Source organism: Coenobita brevimanus, chromosome 65 (genome assembly GCF_032717465.1).
Source record: "Coenobita brevimanus isolate Jiangsu-jjx chromosome 65, ASM3271746v2, whole genome shotgun sequence".
NCBI classification, from domain to species: Eukaryota; Metazoa; Arthropoda; class Malacostraca; order Decapoda; family Coenobitidae; genus Coenobita; species Coenobita brevimanus.
Genome location: NC_137018.1, coordinates 5,930,908 through 5,940,775, shown reverse-complemented (window position 1 = coordinate 5,940,775; position 9,868 = coordinate 5,930,908).

Here is a 9,868-nt window from a genome sequence, read left to right as displayed (position 1 = left end):
TTCCTCATATGACGCTGAGAATAGTATGAGATAGTTGGTAAAAACACTTGCGATAATAATCGATTGGGTAGCTACCTCCCTGGAGAGGGGCGCCTTCACGTGATGGCACTGATGCAACCTAGCAGGTCAAGTGTCTTGTTATATATATCGTCACTCTCATAAAGAAACTGCCTAAGTCATTTTTCGGCGATTTCTGGATTTTTGCCTAAATCAATTCTTCATCACATGGCGCACCTATTGGTATAACTGCCTTTGCCAGGTCTAGGGTGTGAGTGGTCTAAAATGCGTCTCAAGTTTCTGCCTAAGTCACTGAAAGTTAAGAAAGTGAGACAGATTTTCTTCGATTTCCCGAAAAGTTGATATAATGACATAGGCAGTTTCTTTATGAGGGTGACGATATGTCCCTCAACTACTTCCCTAGCTAAGAAGGAGGAGGTGGACTGCAGGAGAAGGGCAACTTAAGCCTGCAGTCCACCGAGTTCACGTTTCAGATGAGCCTGCAGCAACACGAATACATAAAAGGAGGGGTATCGGGCCTCCAATTTCCGTCTGATTTTAGTCACCCTTTAATACACTGAGGGATACGTGAGCAGTATTAAGTCTCCCCTGCTCTCAAAGACTAGGCTTGTATTTGAATAAGGTAATTAGTAAGCGCATTCTGTCCATCTTTAACCTAGTATAAAATTTCCATCTTTTCATCTTCAGCGCTTACCTGTGCTGAGGGATTATCACTAAAGAATAATGCTAGTCACGAGGAAGTGCTAAGGCAAGGATACAGAGCCGTGGTATTGTCTTATTCTGCCACTGGATTACGGGGAAAAAAGGATACCATAGGACAAAAACCTTCCCCTTGTTAAGGTGGACGAATTATGCCGTAGATGAGTTGGAAGTGAATATGGAAGCATCAAGCATAGCATAAAGCATATTGGGAATTAACTACAGTAAACTCTGAAGGATGGAATTTCTCATGCCAACACCTCTCCTGCGCCACTATATAAATTATCAAGTTCATTCTACACTTCTCTATCTGTATATTTCAAAACACATACAGTACAGTATTTAAGGTTGTCTACAGGGACTCATTCCTTTCTTCAGACTTTTCGAACTCTTCCAGTTTATTCAGCTTAGGAGCTACTGTACTAAATTATTGAAACTACAAGAATAAAACAGCGAGACAGGGAATATTCGTGTTAAAAGTGAGCACCGGCTTTTGGGATATATTTTTTTTCTCTGATTACCAAACAGATGATTATATGCAGCTCTGGGGAAACTGCTAGTAGTGAAAGGCTTTAAGCTGCAGGATCTCCGGGGCCAGACACAGAATATTCATAAAAACAAACGATAGCTTTTTCCACGTCTAATTTTTCCAATTGAAAGTACATTATTTTTACGGAGTTTAAAGCAGGCGTCTCTCAGTGACAGGGTTTTAACTGCGGGAACCTTGTGATATTTGTACCAAACAAGCGTGCACAGGACGGGCGGGACCAATCATGCACGAGAGTGAATGTTTGCATGGTGCACCTTTGATCCTCGGTCCTAGAAAATGGATGGATCAATCAGGTGAAGCTGCAAAATTTTCTGCCTAGTGCCGCTGCAACAGAGAGCCGCTGTGTTGGTAAATCATTAGCATAGAGATTAACCCTTTCCCCGATACGGAACCACCTGTGCATTTATTTCAAGGTGACTACGGGCCTGTTTCTTCAATGGATTTGGAGTTCTAAATGCTAAAGGGTTGAGAATTGTGTGCTGTAACTCCTCCCTTTAGGTATTTTATTCACACAAAAGCCAGATTATTTTGTGCTGCTGAATGAGTCTTGTTAATCCCATTGTTATAATAAAGTAGCTTTTTTTTCCACACTAACGTCACAATCTTTGGTTCTCTTGAGCGAAATGCATCTCTTATATGGACGCACATAGGTAAGGGATTTCATTCAAGCTAAATCCAGGCCATTTTGTGAAGGTGATTGAAATTGTACCTTACTTCCGTCTCAGGTGCTGGAGAGGAACGCCTTCACACGGTGGCACCTATATATCTGGGCGGATCCGCTGCCTGGTTATTCAAACGCCCCTCAACTCCTCCCCTGTCCTCGCCCCCCTCAAAGCAGACTGATGCACTGCAGATGAACACACAAACATTTAGATGAGCCTACAACAACAACAACAACAACAACAACTACTACTACTACTACTACTACTACTACTACACCGTCTCTATTATGGACACACGTTGGCACTTTATTCATAACCAGGCCACACTGCTTTCGTCAGATGTGTGAGTCGTAGCTGAGGAAAAATTAAAAAAAAAGAAAAGTTCTTCTTTAACTCAGAGTCTGTCATGGAAGCCTCCAGATGGGTTAATTTAATCCAGTTTGCCCCCAACCACTTCGTTCAGTTATATGACACCCAGCAGCCAGTGGGTTAAATGCTGTCTCCTTTAATGGCGTTGTTATCTTGGACGGAATTTGCTGTTTTATTTACATGAACTGCAGACGACTTTACTTTTTTTTTTTTTTTTTTTTTTTTTTTTTTTGGGGGGGGGGAGCTGAACAACGTATTGAAAATCTTAAGTGTTCATGATATTTTTTGTTTTTCCTTTTTCTTTGTCACCATGGATTTTACTCTTAATCCCTGCAGTGTGATGGCGTTATATTTCATTCTTCCTACCGTCAGGCGATTTCTTTCAGTTGAGAAGAGGAATTATAGCGAAAGGGTCAGCACTTCATTAAAATTTCAGTGCCACGACCCCCATTCCAATTTGTAACTACTAAAGCCAGACGATTAAATTCAGCTTAGTAGAGACACCTGTGACTGAAGTGATTAAGGTGTCATCATTTTTATTTTCCTCACTTACCTTCCTAACTACAGATGGGGAGAGGCAGGGTCCAGAAACAAGGAAAGAGAAGGTACAAAGTGGGAGATATATCAACAGTATGTCCAGGGAAATGGTCCACACATTCATCCACCCAATATTCAAGACCTTGGAATCCTGGCTTCATCTTACAAACCTTACCATCCATCTGCACATATTAATCCAAAACAGATAAGATTCCCAAACGGCCTGCAGACAGATTGAACCCGTTGACTATCAAGTAAAGAGAGAGAGAGAGAGAGAGAGAAATCGTGTGCCTTGTCATATCCTCCAAAATAACTTCCAGAAAAAGGCACAAGAAGTCTAATAAGAGGAGGAGCAAACGGGCTTTTTACGCAAGACTCCTGCTTTAGCGTAAGATTCCTGTGTAGTTCATGGTGAGGGAGGCTTGCATGTTGGCCAGGGGTTATACTCATGAAATATGTTAAGCCCTCCAGGAAAAAGAGGAGGAGCAGCTGAACGTCTAGGGGTATATTTTTCATTTTTGTTCTTTTTTTTTTTGGCACATAGATTTGGCTGTATATACGAGATAGATAGATTGATAGATAGGGAGATAGATAGATAGATGGACAGATACATATACAGACAGACAGACAGACGGAAAGATAGACAGGTATATAGATAGGTAGAGACAGTTCGACAGAAAGATGGACAAAAACACACACACACACACACACACACACACACACACACACACACACACACACACAAAGAGAGAGAGAGAGAGAGAGAGAGAGAGAGAGAGAGAGAGAGAAACCAACCCCAGTCACTACACCCTCCTCCCCAAACCGAGCTCATAGAATTTCCTGGTATGAGCTGCCTGGCTAACATCATGCTTCAGCAATATTTCAGCATCATTTTTAGATTTATATCCATCAGGACCGCACACGCGAGGCTGCAAAAATCCCCTGGTCTGGGAAGGTTGCCAGGCGAGGTAACTAACCCCTGACAGCGACTGAGCAAGAAGATATGGAAGGGGCCCAGGCTGCTGCATCACGTATAAAACAACTTCCCTCTAGTCAGCAGAGTTACCCCTCTTTTTCTCCTCTACCCGGGAAAGAAAACGATTCATCAGGTAAAAAGTCTGCTGATAAATAATCCCTTATGTTTTTATTACTTTATGCTACAGTACTACAAGTAAAGTAAATCAAACAACACTCCTTTAGTTAGAACAGTTTCCCTTCCTATTCCTTCTCTATACAGTATAGGAAAGAAAACGAGACGTCAGGTAAGAGAAATGCTGATAATTATTCCTTTATGACATTTATTTAGATCTCAATTTGCTTTTCAATTGCCTTTGTATATATATATATATATATATATATATATATATATATATATATACGATGTCATATCACAGTCGAGTTACCCTTCGTTATATTCTCCATCAGATAAAAAATATGTTCAGCTAAGAAGAATACTGATGATTATTGTTTGAAGACATAACGGTAATTTAAAACACATGTAAAGAAAATGCACCAGCTTCCGTCCAATCAGCACAACTACAGCCCACCATCATCATCATCCAGACTTAAAGATGGGGTGAGGTAGGGCTCAGACAGTAAGGATTCTGGTAATCGCTTGATAAATTTTTATCCTGAGACAGAGGGGTGTTTCTGTTATCACCCTCACTTCGACTGTCACAGCTTAAGTTACGTTTTATATTCATTTTCTTCTTCACATAAATAAAAAGGCAAGTCGTCGGTTAAGAAGGATGATGGAAATGGTTTATGCGATTTTATTTTGTAAGTCTAGAGGAGCTCTTGTTAATGCAATAATTTCTCTTTGTTTCCTTGCTCAGTTTACTCTTTATATAGGAAAGAAAACTAATTGCCTTAGAGGAAGACTGCTGTTTGTTGTTTTATGATATCAGTTTTCAGGTGCGGTGCTGGAGAGTGACACCTACTTTCCGTGGCACCGATGTGGCCAGGTGTCTCCATTACCTGGCTGTACAAATGTCCCTCAGTTTCCTCCCAGTCACGACAACAAGCGTGTACATTACTTCCTGTTACTTAGAGGTACACATATAGTCACTCTTCCACACAAACACACATAGTTTTAATCATGCACGATAATACAAACATAAAAGCATCCTTTCTTGTGCTAGAATACCCTCCTTTCTCTTCACACACACACACACACACACACACACACACACACACACACACACACACACACACACACACACACACACACACACACTCAGACCTCGCCTCCCAGCCACCCAATACATTAGTTAGCACCTGGGAGGCTTAACGACACACCACTCCTGGCCACCACTGAACGCCACTCATCGCCCCCTTGCCTCATCGTCACCACCTCACTCCCATACACTCACCACTCCAAGCCTTCACACTAGCTGAATCTTACTAGCCAATTTGTTCCTTGCAATCACTACCATCCTTCCTCAATCACTTGGTCATGCTTCCCTTCACACTAATCAATACTTCCCTCTCTAACCACTTCTCTCTCTCTCTCTCTCTCTCTCTCTCTCTCTCTCTCTCTCTCTCTCTCTCTCTCTCTTTCTCCACTCCTTTAAACCCTATAATCCGGTATCAATGTATTTTTTAATCAAGCCACCACCACACGAACTTTTTTCAATTTTAGGAGACATTTCTAGTGGTGGATTACTTAATGAAAGCCGAATCTAACTCCTCCAATTCGAAAACTCTCTCCAAAAATATATAAAGGCCTCTGAATGTAGCACAAAAAAAAAATAGGAAGTGAGTCATTTCTGTTACGAGGTTAGCTCCTCTCATCTGACGACGTATTCTGTCTTCTCTTTGCTGTTTCTAAATCTTTTTCCCATTTCTTTTTCTTTCTTCTTTGGGCGGGGGGTGGATCCGAATGCCCCTTAAGTGGATTATTTAAGAAAGGCTACAATTAACCCCTGCCATTACGAGGTTAGGCTACAATTAACCCCTATAATTACAAGGTCATCCAAAGGTAATGAAAATCGTCTGACGCTAGCAGGAATTAAAAGAAAATACGTAGAGATGCCATGTTACCGCCAAGGACCTACTTGCATGTTCGTTTTCACCTCCTACGACACAGGACGAAGAAGGGAGGAGGGGTGGAGAAGAATTTAAGGGGTATACTCCTGTGATTTGTGTCAGTGATTGCATAGGAGACTCTAGCCCAGTTTTCTCAACCCGTGTCAACAGCTGATTACTAGTGGTGACCACACAGCCAGAGGTGATGGTTAGCAAGCGTGAAATCTGAATTTTATGATGTTCCCTCTATTCTGTCGCTGAAATTTTGAGAAATTTTCTTTGGAACACTCGGCTCCTAATTACGGCAGGCACGCAGCAACACCCATCTAGCACCATACTCTCACCTATATTGTCTCAAACTGTCTGATGCAAAAAATACACAGTTTTTTCACCTTTCGTGTACGTGTATATACTCGTGTATATCTATCTATCTAACAGTATATGGTTTCGGGGCAAAATGTAATTTTTCGACCTTCACACTTGCAAGCCTCCTTGAGTTACGGTGGTCTGAGGCTGATACTGCGTGGGGAGGCACAAACTCGAGCAAGTTCTCCTTTCTAAGTTTGTCCTTGACCAGCGAACAATTGGTACCAAAGTTGATGCAAGTCATTAGTTAGCTACAATTAATCCAACACACAGTTAGACAATTATCGTCCAAAATAGTCCTCTGCTTAGCTCAACACGAAGTCTGGCGTGAAATTATGTGATATTAGTATTTACTGGTATCGTCTGCTGGTCTAGTACGCCCCTGTGAGAATGACGGCAATGCAGTGGTTTGGCTCCCAGGAGGGTAGATGTAAACTGATATATACTAATTACAAGACGATACAGTGGAGGTGCTGATCGTTGCAGCGAATTACTTTTCACTCAATGCCCTTATCCCATAGAAGGAAAAACATATCCAGGTGAGAAGAGTAAGGTGTGCAGCTGCTCTCGCGTGACCAGGTAATAATGCAGCGAGGTACAATAGGCGCAGAAAATAAGGAGGAACAAAGGCTTACGAGACCATCAAACGAGGCACAACAAAAAGAAAAAAAAAGAAAAAAAAATATCGAGGTAATCCTGACCCCGTAAGCCTGGGAAGAGTATAAGCAATATTTATAAAGGTTCCTAAGGATTTCTTACGATTAAAAATGTTAATAATTGCTGCTGTCATAGATCGTTTTGTATTTCGTATTCTGTTGCATTAATAATCAACCTAAAACTGATCGGGAAGTGTTTGTTAGCTTCATGTGACAATATAAAAAGTACACACAAACAATCTAATACAGAAACTGATGCACTATAATATTCCTTCTAATCTAAATGTAAAGTCCTTGAAAACCATATGCGTGAAAACTAAAATATATACAACTATAGCTGTGCACAACTTACGCCATTATAGTACACTCATTTAATTATAGTGTTGGTAAGTCTGAATTTGGAGAGAAAACCAAACACACATGAAATTCCATACCTTTATGTGTGAAGGCAAAAGCACACACAAGTGATCTTTCAACTTTATATATGGAGGCAAAAATACACAAAAGCAATCATTAGTGTGAAGGTAAAACAACACAAGAACTTTCTTTTAAATTAATGTGCAAAGACAAAAGCATCCACAAGCGATCTTACAACTCTATAAAACTTTGTGTGATGGCAGTATAACACAGAAGCTTTCGCATAAATAACTGCACGAAGAGAGAAGCATAACCAAACGGTCTGACAGCTTTATATAACGTTATGTGTGAAGGCAAAATAATACAGGAACTTTTTTACAAATTAGTGCATGAAAAGAGAGGTATACACAAGAGACCTTACCACTTAAATGTAGAGAAAAGTACACAAAAAAATCATATGTAAGGGAAAAACATCATAGAAATTGTCTTAATCAATGTATGAAGGCAAAAGCATACATAAGCTTTCCTATACACGGCTTAAGCTTAGGAGGGTTTAAAAATACCTGCCGTGGTCTGGGTGGGAACTAGGGCGGCCTCGCGTGACCCAGGGCCCACCTCCACCAGCCAATAATTGCCGAAAGTAACGACTCCCATAATTACCAAGGGAATATAGGACGCGTATTTTTTGGCCAGTGGGTGGAGCCTCCGCCAGTGATGCCCCAACTCACCACCTTTATTTTTTTTCTCTTTATTTTTTTACACACATCCTGTCAACATATTTTGCAAATATTTTCGAAGTATAAAGTTCCAGAAATTTTAGTGCATGGGAAAAAAAAAGAAGACAAGAAAAAATAAAACGCTACAGACTCTTCGTGTCCTAGATTCTGAGATTTTTATTTTTTTTTTACACTCTTCTCTTTATGCATTTTTAGTGTGTCTTATTTTTCCGCTGAAGAAAGATGTGAACGCATCTATGTAGATTAAAGTTTGGAACCCAGTACACCAAGTATAAATAGTTATATCTACGAATAAGCAATATTTTTAAAGAGTTTTTGATCGTGGACGAAAATAGGTTTTAAAAATCATCCACCCATCATATTCCACTTCAACGCCGATATATTAACCCTTCTAAACTGGTGATATATTTCCTGTTATGCTTTTGCTACCACCGGACAACTTTATTCTATTTTAGGGGAACAATCAAAGGGGTGAGATATTGTCCTTGCCAACTTCACTATTAGAGGCTCTTCGTGAAATGAATAAATTGGTCTGATGGAAACCTGAATAAAATCAATAATACATCCCAGTAGGAAAAGGGTTAATCTCTTGAGTATATACGTCATCTTTTCTTTCTTCCTTTATTACTTTATTCTTAGTACCTCAAAATACTTCTTCTCAGTTTATGGGAAGGCCTCATGTACTGCAGAGGTCAAGGAGGGTTCAATTTAACCTCTCCAGTTCGAAAGTTGTCTCTCAGGCTAAATAATAACACAGAATAAACATTTAGGAGACTAGCGGTGTATCTTTAGCGACAATAATTATTTTTTTTAAGGATAACGATAAAGGATAAAACGGTCACCAAACTGTGCTGTGCAAATATTTAAATGAATTTTCCTCTCAAAACAATTACGAGGGAAAAAAAAAAAGGCTTACTAGGCAATACTCTTTTTCAGCGCTTTCTATACCACAAACATTAACACTTGGCTATCCTCGTCTTATTTCTATCCAAGCGTGTTCATTCCGACTAGTTTGACCTTCATTATTATTTATACTTTATTATTATTTTTATCACTAAACTCCATCTCGCCACAGTCGGCCAAGAGGGTACAAGTCAACGGGAAATTCTGAATAAGACTGATGTGAATCGGAGTGTTATGAAGGGCGATGGAAATTATGGGAAATACAGGTTTAACGCTGAATCCAATGACGTATTTTCTGTTTCATTCTCGCCACTTCCAGACAGTTTAATTCAGCTTAGGGAGGGATGTCAGGCTGTGAGGGGGGTTCATGGGTGCTGTCTTTAATCATGCCAGTAGGGGAAACGTATATCGTCAAAAAAATCCTCTGGAGATAGTAAAGAAAAAAATAGAAAAAAGAAAAATTTAAAAGAAAAGGACAAAAAGGTCACCGGAATGAAGGGGTAAACATGAGTTCTGTTATTCTCTACATCTGCTATGATAAAAAATATATATACTTGCGTTTAAATGTGTATAAAAATGTATTCCACTGATGATTACGATGGAGAAAATGACGGACGATGGGAATTAGAAAAAGTGCAGGTTAATACAAAGTTTTCCCTTCTCTCCGCGACATGACGGGGAATGTTTTTTTTTGTAACTGTTTGCCCACTTGCAGATTTTACAGTATATACTCGTAAGACCGATAGTACGTGGTGGCGACCATCATCCACTCACTTGATGTAGTGCTGCTGCCTACCTCTTCCTTCACCTTTATCATTCTACCTCGCGTCTGTCCTCCTCTCTTCCTATTTCTCCTTTTCTTTGCTGTCAATTTTTATTACTCTTCTTTCCGCTTCACACAGCTCTACACTAAGTGAGAAGCCTAATGGCTTCCTGTAATCCAGAGAACCAATTACAGCGCTGGGTGGTATCCAATTAGCCAGATAA